Source organism: Solanum dulcamara, chromosome 1 (assembly GCF_947179165.1).
Source record: "Solanum dulcamara chromosome 1, daSolDulc1.2, whole genome shotgun sequence".
NCBI lineage: Eukaryota > Viridiplantae > Streptophyta > Magnoliopsida > Solanales > Solanaceae > Solanum > Solanum dulcamara.
In genome coordinates this window covers 33,402,251-33,414,834 of record NC_077237.1, presented here as the reverse complement: position 1 = coordinate 33,414,834, position 12,584 = coordinate 33,402,251, and the positions used below count along the sequence as shown (strand labels likewise).

The window sequence follows — 12,584 nt, the reverse complement described above, 5'->3', positions numbered from 1 at the left end:
TTTAGAGAAGACTGGTAGTTCTGAATAGAATGATATATTAAGGCACCAACGAAAATAATAGAGAGCACAAGGAAAGAAAGAGTAACTTAAAGGAGTAAGCAAGAAGAAAGTGAGATGACAGTGTAACAATAGGTCATGACATGTTTAGCCGAAGATACGAATGCTAAAAGTGATGAAACTACTAAAGACCAAGCTATAGAAGAATGAGCAACGAGATAGAATGGGTGTTAGGGAATGATTGGTATGATATGAATAAAGATGGATGGACATAATATGTTTTGGAAATGAAAAAAAGGATTATGTGGAAGTAATGCGTTTTGAATAATATAGAGGTAGTATAAGATCTCTCTTGTGCGGAATAAAAGATAGACATAGACGGGATAAATGATAAGAGAAATCTATGGAAGCACCCAAGATAAATATGATTAAATGAATGCAGATACGAAACGAAAGGGGAACATGCAATATGAACTTAAAAGTGCAATACGACTACATAGTTATAAGGTAAGGCCCTGATTGAGGCAAACTTGGTATGTTGTTGAGAAAATTAGAAGCCGGTGTTGGGTACACAGTAAGGGCTAGGGGTATAAGGTGTAAAGGGGTGGTGCATGCACACAACATTGCTCCAATAATAGTGTAATCCTTAAGAGACAAAGATGGTAAACTTGAGGAACAAATGGTACAATATACATTCATCCCAAGAAACAAAGGATATAGGTTGGGATAAAGTTACTCCTGCAAGAGAACCTTGGATAATTATCATCGGAATACAAGTATTGCTGAATTAAAATTGGAACGACTAAAAGTGCTAATTAACTTTTGATAAAGATAAGTGAAGTGTGGCCTTGAATGAGTTGTTCCATGGGTCACATTATGCAAGTACAAATTAATAGATGAGATGTCGCACTATGTATGGAAAGGTTCTCATCGCTTCATGACTTAGTCAAGGTTTCGTACATACAGAATCAAGTTATAAAGGATGAAGAAAGAGATGGACATGATACGGTACCAGGCAGATTGGGAAAAGAGATTGGATGCATTTTGAGATTGGACAAAGGTATAAGTACCCCCCTAAGGGGGAAATGGGTGAGAAGAATGCAAGAGCAAGAAGGAAATAATGGATACTACAATATAGCGGACATGGATGTTTAAACTTCAAGAAGATCCTATGTTGATGCAAGTTAGAAGGGCTGAAAGCCAACTATAATGGGATAGAAGTCAGAATGGTATTTAAGGTGGTGTCAAGAAGTTTTTGGCAAAACCCTGCACGACATAACGTTAGAAGATGGGTGTGTATAAAAAAGAAAGGGAATGACCAGGGAAGGGTATCGAATAACTCAAGAGATCGTGTGAAGGATAACGATACCATGTGGGGTCAAAAGCCAAGATATTGGCTATAGCATTGGTCGCAAATGATGTCGCGATAGAAAAATAACCAAGGAAAAGGGACAACAAGCCTCCTATGATTGGAAGTGAGAAGAGCAAGGAGTAAATAATAGAAAAGAAAGAAGTATGATAAGATGGGACAAGTGAGTTTCAATGTCAATGAGATAGGTAAAGCAGAATGAACCCGGAGATGAAAAGACTACATCTACCTCATACAAGTTGTACTGGCAGGGTTATGCAACCTATGAATATGTATGTGTTACATATAGGGCCAAGTGAATAAGTACATGGTAAAAGGAATAAGGGTTCAATAAGAACAATACAATTATAATATTTTGAATATGTTACAGAGAGGTAGAGAAGAAATATCCGTACTTGTTCCCTATATCCAAAGGTAGTCTAAACTCTTAAAAGGATTAGAAGACAACGGTTATAGAGAACTCCCAAAAATCCTTTTAAAACCCTATAAAACGAGTTAACATTCGAGGACGAATGTTCTAAAGGGAGGGAAAAATTTTATACCCCGTATTTTTGTATTTTGAAAGACTTTTGTACCTTAAGAGGTTTTTGAGTTTCTTGAAAGATTCTTAAGCTATTTAAACTTCTTAAGTTTCTTGAAAGGTTCTTAATCTTCTTAGAAGTTACCATGTGAGACGGATAAGATATAACGCTATCAAATAACTCCAAGGAAATGAGAATGTGATACCCCATGGTAGAGAAGATTGGAAATAGAGTTATAAGAATCCGGAAGAAGTTGGAGACCGAATAATGAGTCGTAGGACTCGACTTATTTGTGTAAGCTATTACTTTGTATGTGTTATACTTAAGCTACTTGATTACATACCAAGTTTACGTGGCAAGGATTATATAGGTTCGTAAACCAAAATGAGATTACGAACCCACGAGGAGAAGAAAAGAGCAACACATGGCAGAAAAAGGGAGTGCCACGTGGTAGCAACTGGAGGTTCCATGTGGCAGCAGCTGCAGCAAGGGCCCCACCTTCCATGTGGCAGCCCATGAGGGGTGGTGCGATGTGTTATCCCAACAAGGGATTGACATATGTCACCACTTAGGGGTTGACACGTGTCACCCCTAAAGTAGCCTATATATGTATGTTTATGACTTTTTATTTCCATTCTTATCTCATAAGTCATCCTTACCAAAAGAAAATTTTAGAAAGAAGAAGAGAAGAGAAAGCTTAAGCTAGAGAGAAGAAAGAGCTACGGTTTTGGGAGGACAAAAAGGTAAGTTCTCCAATTTTATTCCGTGAATTAATTATATGGGGTATACTACTAAGGTATGAAGGTGTTATTAATATAAATTTGTGGTTTCAATCAGTCCCAAAACATTAAAAACATCCCCGAAGGTTTAGTTGCGCTAAAGGAAATTCCGAGGTGAGTTCCGGCAAGTTTTGGCGAGTTTTGGGTAAGGTAAAGTTTTCCCTTTCTAACTGGAGTTTATGATGATGTTATGAGGTATAACATGTCTTAAGTGAGGCTGTAAGTGGAAAAAGTGTATAAGGATGCTTGATGTTAAAAATAAACTAAATTGAAGTCGTAGTAGGTAAATTAAAGTCGAGTAGTGTGTTGTTGTTGTGGTGCTGCAGATTGAGGGAGTTTAATTGCGTGTTTCAGGGCTATAAAGTACTCAAAACGGGGTGTGGGTGCTGCTGGTTGCAGCCACACAACCCTTCATTTCGTATGGTAAAAGATTTTATGAAATAAAGGCTAAGAACTCTATTTTGGTATCGTAGTTTGGAGCTAGTTGTTTGGAGTTGTATTGGGTAATGTTGAAGTGATTTATTTATATATATGCTGCTGGTTGTTGTTTTTGGTATGGTTTTTGATATTTTGGCCAAGTTAAAATCTCGGGGATGTTGAAGTTATAGGGGAGATGCTACCCAATTTTCGATAACTTAGAAACTAGTAATGAACTAGTCGAGGGAAATAGATAAGGAGATGACCTCTATGGAGACTTGGTTGTAGAGTTAGAATTGGAAAGTGAAAGGTGATTAAACATAGTATTACTTTCATGTTAAATAGGTTCAAGAGACGATGAGGCGAACGTATTAGGAGTAATCCGTAAAAGGTATGTAAAGCTAACCGTTCCTTCTTTTGACATGTCTTTGGCATAAGTATGTAAAGCTAACCGTTCTTTCTCTTGGCATGTTTTAACATAAGTATATAAAGCTAATTTTCCTTTTTGGCATGGTTTTTATGAAACAAGTATATGACTTTTATATGACTCCAAGGAAGTTCCTATTTGTAGAGCCGCTAGGATGGCCAACTTCTTGATTTTCCAAAGGATATTTTATTGTACCTAGATACGTGTATATGATTCCAAAAGTTCTATTTGGATATAACTCATAGTGATATTCAAAAGGTACTTGATACGACTTTTGTCTTGATTTTTGAATTATAGCTCATTTTGTTAACTCCATCGAGTCGTAAAAATGATTTAAAGTGCATGTAGTTTCTCACTACTCCACTCGTGGATGCCTCAATGCTTCCTTCACTGAGCTCGAGTCAGGTTTTATTATCATGCGTACCTCTCTGCATTATTCGCCATGCCCTAATGTGAGGGGGAAGGTAGGACCTGTACATGGGTTTTGTGAGTTATAATGTGTCATGTACACATATGATATGATGTGATATGATCTGTTACAAATATATTCCCTACTCTGGAGTTATGATGTATTGTGGAGCCAATGACGGAGAGGCTACCAAGATTTATTCACCGAGTCCCATAATAAGGCCGGATATGACATATGTTTTTTTGCATATATTATCTGTGGTTATGAAAAGCATTTTGATATTCTAGATATTTTGCTCATTTTGCACCTTTTGTTCTACTAATGGCTTTACCTATTACAGTCCATGCTTTACATACTCTTCGCATTTTATGTACTGATCTCCTTTCTTCGAGGGCTGCATTACATGGCCGTAGGTACAAACATTCGGTTTGCTGATCCACCCGCGTAGGACATCCACCCTGTTGGTTGACAGTGCTCCATTGTCTGGAGCCCTATTTTAATACTAACTTTTCTGTTGTACATTTGTATATGTTGGTTAAGGGTACGATGGGCCTGTCCTATCATATGACTAGGCTATCATTCTGTAGAGGTCTGTAGACTTGTGATGTGGGTTATGTATAGATGTTTTGGGATTTATGTTCCATGATGGCCTTAACGTCCCTCTTGTGCTATATTTGTTCTCATGCACTTTCTAGCGACCCATTTTTGATTTCTACTTTTGTTTATTCTGCTAACACACTAAGTGAGGCTAAGGGTATGTATGTGTGCCTAACTCGAGCACTAGTCATGATCTACGGAGTGGGTTGTGACAGTATAGCCCCCCTTTTAATGTATATATATATATGTTTAATTCAGAGGTACGTAGGGGCCCTATCCCACCATATGATACTATTGATACTCTTAGAGGTATATAGACATATGTGTGGGTTGTGTGTATATGTGTTCAGTTATGCATATATGACTTGTATTTTGGGATGTTGTATGTAGTGACAGCCTTATCGGCTCGTGTATTATGAGGTTTTAATTGATTGTGATTCCTCAGGAGAGAGGTTACCCTAATACATGTATGTAACGCTTGAGATGACATTCTGTTTTCATTAAGCCTCCATATTGTGTTTGGTTTTAGTTTGACTATGTCTAACAGATATGTACACGAGTGCCCAACTCGGACAATAGTCACAGCTTATAGGGTTGGATCATTACATACTATCTTTCCCTACTATGTTATAATCATGTTTATGACTTTCCGTTGGGATATTGACTAAGCACCAAGAGGGCTTCTAGGTAGGGTTTGGTCAGGTAACGCTGTTAGTTACCCAAGAAAATCCTAGTAGTAACCTAAAGTCCCAAACTACGTTGCCTACGTAGATTGCCTTCATGGCCTAACTAGTGGATCCACATATGGTACAATTGAGTTGAGTTGAGTTATATTTTAAGTATGCCCTAGAAAGGTAGCCTCCCCTGTTTCGATGCAGGAGTCATCGGATTCCATGTAAAAGCTTGCATGGTCTAAGTTATCGGTGAACGGTCCTATCCCACACAAGCTGGAGTTAAGTTATGAGATGTCAAGTTATGAGTTTATGATAAAGTTTTATGATATGCATTGACCAAGATTTTCTTATGTTTTAAATTGCTTTTAAGCTTTACTCATGTTTATTATGATTGTTCATGCATCTTATGACATATTAATTACGTTCTTTTACTTGTTTATGCATATCTCACATACTTAGTACTTTTAAATGTACTAACACATATTTTGCCTACATTTTCTAATAATGTAGAAACGGATGACACTCACGATTATCCTATTGGTAGCTAGAGTTTGCCCTAAATTCTCGAGAAGTTGGTGAATCCTTATTCTATCGAGGACATAACTTTTATTCATGTTGTTATGGTTTTGACTTTCTTCTTTTGTTAGGGTGAGCTAGGAGGTTGTACTAAGCCCCCATCAAAGATTAGACTAAAGGTATGTTTAGACGATATTATGGTGTAGTCCGATTGGACGTTTATAGAGTTGATCTTCCTTAGTCCCTTTCCCTTTTGATAATTAATTCCTCTTATTTTTATCATGTTCTTTACTTTATGTATATGATGTATGCTAAGATGTCTTATGATTGGGGTCCCTCGCATCCCAATCATTGTGTTACGACTAGGCCCTAAGTCGGGTCCTGACACGTGAGTAGATCAAAATATCATCAATAAAGATGATCACAAACATATCCAAATATTGCCTAAATACCCTGTTCATCAAATCCATAAAAGTTGTAGAGGCATTTGTTAGTCCAAAAGACATAACCAAAGTTTCAAAATGACCATACCGAGTTCTAAAAGCCGTCTTTGGAATGTCACACTCCCTCACTTAGAGTTGATGATAACCCGATCGGAGGTCAATCTTTGAAAAGTAGCATGCTCCTTGAATTGATCGAACAAGTCATCAATCCTTGGGATGAGATACTTATTCTTGATTATGACCTTGTTCAATTATTGATAATCTATACATATTCAGAGTTAACCATTTTTTTTCCTAACAAACAACACGATAGCACCCCAAGGTGAAATACTTGGTCTTATAAAACCCTTATCCAACACATCCTTCAATTGCTCTTTAAACTCCTTAAGTTCCGCCAGGGCCATACAGTAAGGAGGAATAGAGATAGGTTGCATATCGGGTAAGAAATCAATACCAAAGTCTATTTTTCTTTCGGGAGGAACACCTAGGAGATCTTCGAAAAAAACTTCCAAAAACTCATTAACAACTAAAACTGACTCAAGAGTAAGAGTCTCAGAGTTAGTAGCTCTAACCCGAACAAGATGGAAGATGCATCTCTTGGAAATCATTTTTTGGGCTTTAAGACATGAAATGAATTGACCCTTAACCACCGAATCATTACCCTTCTATTCAAGAATAGGCACTCATTACGAAACTGAAAGTTGACTCTACGGGTTCTACAATCAATGGTTGTATAAGAGGCATGTAACCAATCCATACCAAGAATGATATCAAAATTGGTCATGTCTAGTTCAACAAGATCACAAGGGATAACTTTATGCAAAACCGACATGGAACACTTCCTATAGACTTTTTAGCCATAATCGACTCACCTACGGGAGTATAAATGGAAAAAGTCTCCATTAATATTTCGGGGCAAACATCGAACCTTATAGCCACATAAGGAGTAACAAAAGAAATATTTGCACTCGGATCAAGCAAATCATAATCATCATAGTGAAAGTGTCATGACCCAATAGGCCGAGACTAGTGCCTGAGTTGGACACTCGTATACATATCTGTTAGACATCATCTAACTGAAACCAAACTGAATATGGAGACTTTGTGAAAATAGGACGTCATCTCAAGTGTTGCATACATATATTAGGGTAACTTGTCTCCTGAGGATTCACAATAAATAAGCCGACAAGGTTGCCACTACACATAACATCCCAAATATATGTACACACACAAGCCGACAAGGCTGCCACTACAAAAGGGAACGTCCCCAAAACATAAGTCATGCTAACACAACCGAACATCATCCATACACAACCCACACGTATGTCTACAGACCTCTAAGAGTTTCAACAGTAACATATAACGGGATAGGGCCCCGCCGTACTCCTGAATAAACAAATATATACATCAAAGGATTTGTACCAAAAGTCTAGGCTCCAGGACAATAGAGCACTTCAAAATAGTTGAATGGAAATACTAAGCTGGCGGATCCCTAAAATGTGTATCTGTACCTGTGGGCATGAAATGAAGCCCCCCTCGAAGAAAGGGGGTCAGTACAAGAAATGTACTGAGTATATAAAATATAAAATACATTAAGAAAGATCATAACTAAAGTAGCGAGTCCAGGAGATAAGTATAATAATCAAGAGCTCACTGTACTTGTTACACCCTGCACTTTTGAACCTTGAAACGTGTCCCTAATCTTCTTGAAAGTAGCCATGAGACCCCTACTATCCACACATATTAAACAACTCGAAGGAAAGAAGAATGTGATACCTCGTAAGAGGGAAGGTTGGAAATAGAGTCGTGAGAATCCGAAAAGAGTTGGAGGCTAAACAAATGAGTCATAGGACTCGATTTACCTACGTAAGCTACTAAGTTAAAAGTCTTATACACTTGAGCTACTTAAGGACATATCAAGCTTACGTAGTACGGATTACATCGACTCTTAAAACAAGACGAGATTATGAACCCACGGGGGAGAGGAGAAGGCGACACGTGGCAGCAAAAGGAGGTGCCATGTGGCAGCCTAGGGAAGTGCCACGTGGAATCAAGTGACCCACCTTCTTGGGGTCAAGTAGGTGACCCACCTACTTGGTGGTGGGCCCCACCAAGGACACGTGGCAGCCTTGGAGGCTAAGGGTGGATCCGTGGCCCAATAAGGACTTGACACGTGTCACCCTTAGGAGCTGACATGTGTCACTTCCTAAGGGACCATATATATGTATGTTAATGACTCTTAAGTCATTTGGAACTCAAAAATCAGCCCAAAACATAGAGAGAAAAACGTGAGAAGAAGAAGAGAAAGGGGCAGCCATGGTTTCTAAGAAATTAAGGTAAGTTCTTCAATTTTCCTCCGTAAATTAATTATCTATGATGTTCCTTAACCCCGTGGAGGGAGGTGTATATATGTATCATAAGATGTCTACGGAATTAATTCTTCAGTTTGGAACTTGAGAGAAAGTTGAAAGAACAAAGAGGGAAAACGTTAAAAACTAGTTAACAAACCCGTTTTTAGAGGGGACAGTTGTTAGTAATATTGGTATAACTTCTTGTGTATATCTTAGTTTCGGGTGATTCAATATGTTTTCGAAAGGTATTTCATAGGTATATAACTTTCATTTAGACTTTAAAATCCAATTTTGCTTTTAGATTCTCAAAAAAGGGTGATGAAGTTTAGAGGAGGTAATGCCCAGATTTTGGTTTTGGAAATCTTACACGGACTGCTGTTGGTGTTTTGGGCATATCTTTTTGTATAGAATTGATGTAGGGGTGATTAGAAATTGTATGCGACCATAAGATACATGTCTATAACTTTCATGAAGGATGTAAATCCTATTTCCCTCCATTACTCCTTCGAAACGAAGCGACAAGGTAAAACAGTAAGTTGTCCAGAATTCACATTTTGATAGCTTTGAGTGAGTTGTTGCTGCAGGGGTGTAATGTATTGTTGTAGGGCCTAAATGCATTCTAAAAGGGATGTGGGTGCTTCTGGTTGAATCCACACGAAAGATATCTATCTGTTTGAGTAAGGTATGGAAGTAACATTGGAATGTAAAGTCGAGACCTGAAAGGAAAGAAGACAGGAAGTGCAATAAATACAGTTTGAAGTGTGACGTATGAGGTAAGTCCAGTATTTTTATATTATTATTGACATTGAAAGCCCTGTGCGATATGAGATGATATTGAAAGCCCTGTGCGGCTATGATATGACCAGAATATATATATATATATATATATATATATGTTGGCCCTGTGAGGCACTATTGGTATTTTCTGCGTGCAGGTTGTGGGATAGTAAGAAGTATAGAGGAAACTCTGCCAAAATTTTCCCAAAATAAGGAAAAGGGAATGGAAAATAGATTTTTGAGATGTTTGGAAAATTGATACCAAGTACCCCTACCGTGTTTAACTAAAGCTGTAAGAGGTACCCTTCAGGTCGTCGATAAGGGGCACCCTTTTCACTTGAAGAATTTTATCTCGGAGGAACAAAAGCTTATTTAAGTAGTAAAGTTCAGACTATGGTATCTCCAGTGTATTTGTACTATAGGAATATAAACAGAGGGCTCAGGATGAAGGATAAAATGTCCCGCGAATGAGTTTCACTCTTTTTGAAAAAAATACCAAGCCCTCAACTCCTTTTGTAAATTAGATGAGTTGTTCATAACTCGAAATAAATTCAGAAGGGGACCAGGTAGGGCAAGTATTTAAAGAAGAGTACTATGATGTTTAAGAGGTTCGGATTTCTTCCAACAATGGGTGGGGAATGGTTTACAATAACAGTTATAGTTCTCCACCGACTAATTGGGGAAAGAACTCCTAACAGAAGCACCTCAAAGAGATGTTAGGAACTGAATATATGTACGAACTAAAATGGGGATATTTAAATATGAATTGAACCGTCTGATACAATTATACAGGAATAAAGTGAGACCGCTAATAAGGCGCCCTTGGTAGAGGCTAACTAAGTTAAAAGCCTGCGTTGAGAACACAGTAAAAGCATGGAGCTTAAGATATAAAAAAATGACGCTTGTATATAACGTCGCTCAAAAAATGGTGGAACCCTTAAGGAACGATGATGGCAAACTTAAGGAATAAATGACGCAACTCCTATTCGCCCCAAGAAGCAAAGGATATAGATTGGGATAAAGCTACTACTTCAAGAAAACCTTAAATAGTTATCGTCGGAATACTAGCACTGCCTAATTGGAATTGGAACGACTACAGGTGCTAAGTAATTTTTGAAAAAGGAAAAGTAGAAGGTGGCCTTGGACGAGTTGTTCCCTGGTTCACATTATTCAAGTACGGATTAGTAGACAAGACATCACATTAGATATGGAAAGGTTCTCGTCACTTCGTAATTTAATCAAGGCTCTGCACGCGGATAGTCAGGTTATAAAATATGCAGATAGACGGAGACATGATGCAGTATCAAGTAGATTGAGGAAAGAAATTGGATGAAATTATGATGGGATATGGAGATATAAAGCAAGACATAAGCGGGTGAAAGTATAGGCACCCTCTAAAGGGGGGAAGTCAATGAGAAACTGGTAAAAGTAGGAGGAGGCAATTAATATGGCAATATATTTGAGATAGGCGTCTAAACTTCGATAAGATATCTTACTGAACCAAGTTGGAAAGGTCCGAAAGCTACCGATAATTGGATGGAAGCTAGAATGATACATAAGGCAGAGTTAAGAAGTTTGTGACGAGACCCTAAACAACATAACGCTAGAAGGCGGCTGCGTATAAAAACAAAAGAGTGTAACCATGAGAGGATAGCAACCAACTTAAGAGACATTATGAAGGATAATGACAGCATGCTAGACCAAAAGCCAAAATGTTGGTTATAGAGTTAGTCGCAAATGATGTTGCGATAGGTAAATAACCAAAGAAAAAGGAATAGAAAGCCTCCTGTGGTAGAAAATGAGAAGAACACAAAGTGAATAGAGGATAGTGAAGCTAAAGGTCTACGCCGATATTGGATGCAAGATAACAGACGAAAGGTCAGGGCAAAACATAAAGACTCGCGAGACAATGCTAAGGTAAATCTGGAGCTAAATTAAGTGCCCCAGACATTATGGCAAGGATTACAATGAAACGCGACACAAAGACTTCCCAGGAAGGTCACCCATCCCAATATTACTCTCGCCCCAGCACGCTTAACTTCGAAATTCTGATGGAACCTAATGTGTTAGTGCTGGTATGATCGCGCAAGATGGAAGAATCTGAACTAACGACGAAAAAATGACATAAGATTATGTTCCCAGAGTACTATATGCTACGTTGCGGGTATTATAAAAAGGATTTAAGCAAGACAAGAAGGATTAGCTAACTGCTAACTGATGGCGCACTTGAATGCCACAGTTCATCGACATAATATTAGTTAATGGTAGGCAAAAGACTGAATAGTTATACGGGCCAGTGGGTGAGAGAATTTCGACACCACTTGGTAGCCAACTCTAAGGATTGAAAAGCAAAACCCAAAAAGGTAAGGGTACTAGTTGATATAATTTATGGAAGCTAGGAAGTAATACCCAAGGTCGGAAATTCCATAATATGACCAGGACTATAAGACTCATTCCACACTCCATCGACATATGACTCTGAAGGGAATGTTACCCGTGGATTAATGAAATTGGCCCCTGCTCCTTCGATCAAAGGCTACCTACTCAGCCGAGAAGGTGTAAAATTGTAGGGTAAAGAAATGGTAGGACCTTACGGAGTCCCCACAGCTATTGTCTTAGGCAAGGGAGCCCAAATTGTAATTAACTATTAAGAGATACAAAGATAGGTTAAACCAAATTACCGAGATGGAATTAGTGCTACGGGTGGAGTAAGACATGGCCACGAGTGGACCAAGGATCTACTCCGACATCGAGTGTAGCATAAGGGAGAAAAAGGCAGGGTAAAACATGAGGACTAGCGAGGTAACGCTAGGATACTTTTTATACCCTCTCATAATCTTTTAAAGGTAAAGAATGACACAAAATAATGAAAAGGCCTATACGAGGCTAAGGATTCCCAAATTATCAACATCATTACACACTTATGTTATACTCTTCAAGAGTCGAGTAGGGTGCTATACGGGTTATTGCGAGGAGGCTATCGAAATAGCTCATTTGCTTTCAAGCAAGACCACTTATGCAGCTGGAACTAGGTGAAGTTATATGACAAGGAAGTAGTAAGGTTCCGTGAGGTTTCCTCAGCTAATATCTCAGATAGAGGGACTTCAATTATAATTAACGTCTTGAGATCAGTCCAAGAAGAGATCAGGAGCACAGACAGATCTTAGTACCGCATTTCTCCCTCTAGCTACTAAATAGACAGAGCGCACTATTAGACGCTAGAAGAAATGTCACAAGCCGGGAGATTAACTTCAAAATTAGCCGGAATGATTATCCATCACTTATCAAGTTGCCTACAATAATAATT

The 12,584-nt window shown here is 38.4% G+C and overlaps 1 pseudogene; it reads right to left on the bottom strand.

Annotated features, from left to right (window-relative positions):
• Window positions 1-11,246: 11,246 nt before the first annotated feature.
• On the bottom strand, window positions 11,247-11,366 carry LOC129904206 (5S ribosomal RNA; annotated as a pseudogene).
• Between the last annotated feature and the right edge of the window lie 1,218 nt (window positions 11,367-12,584).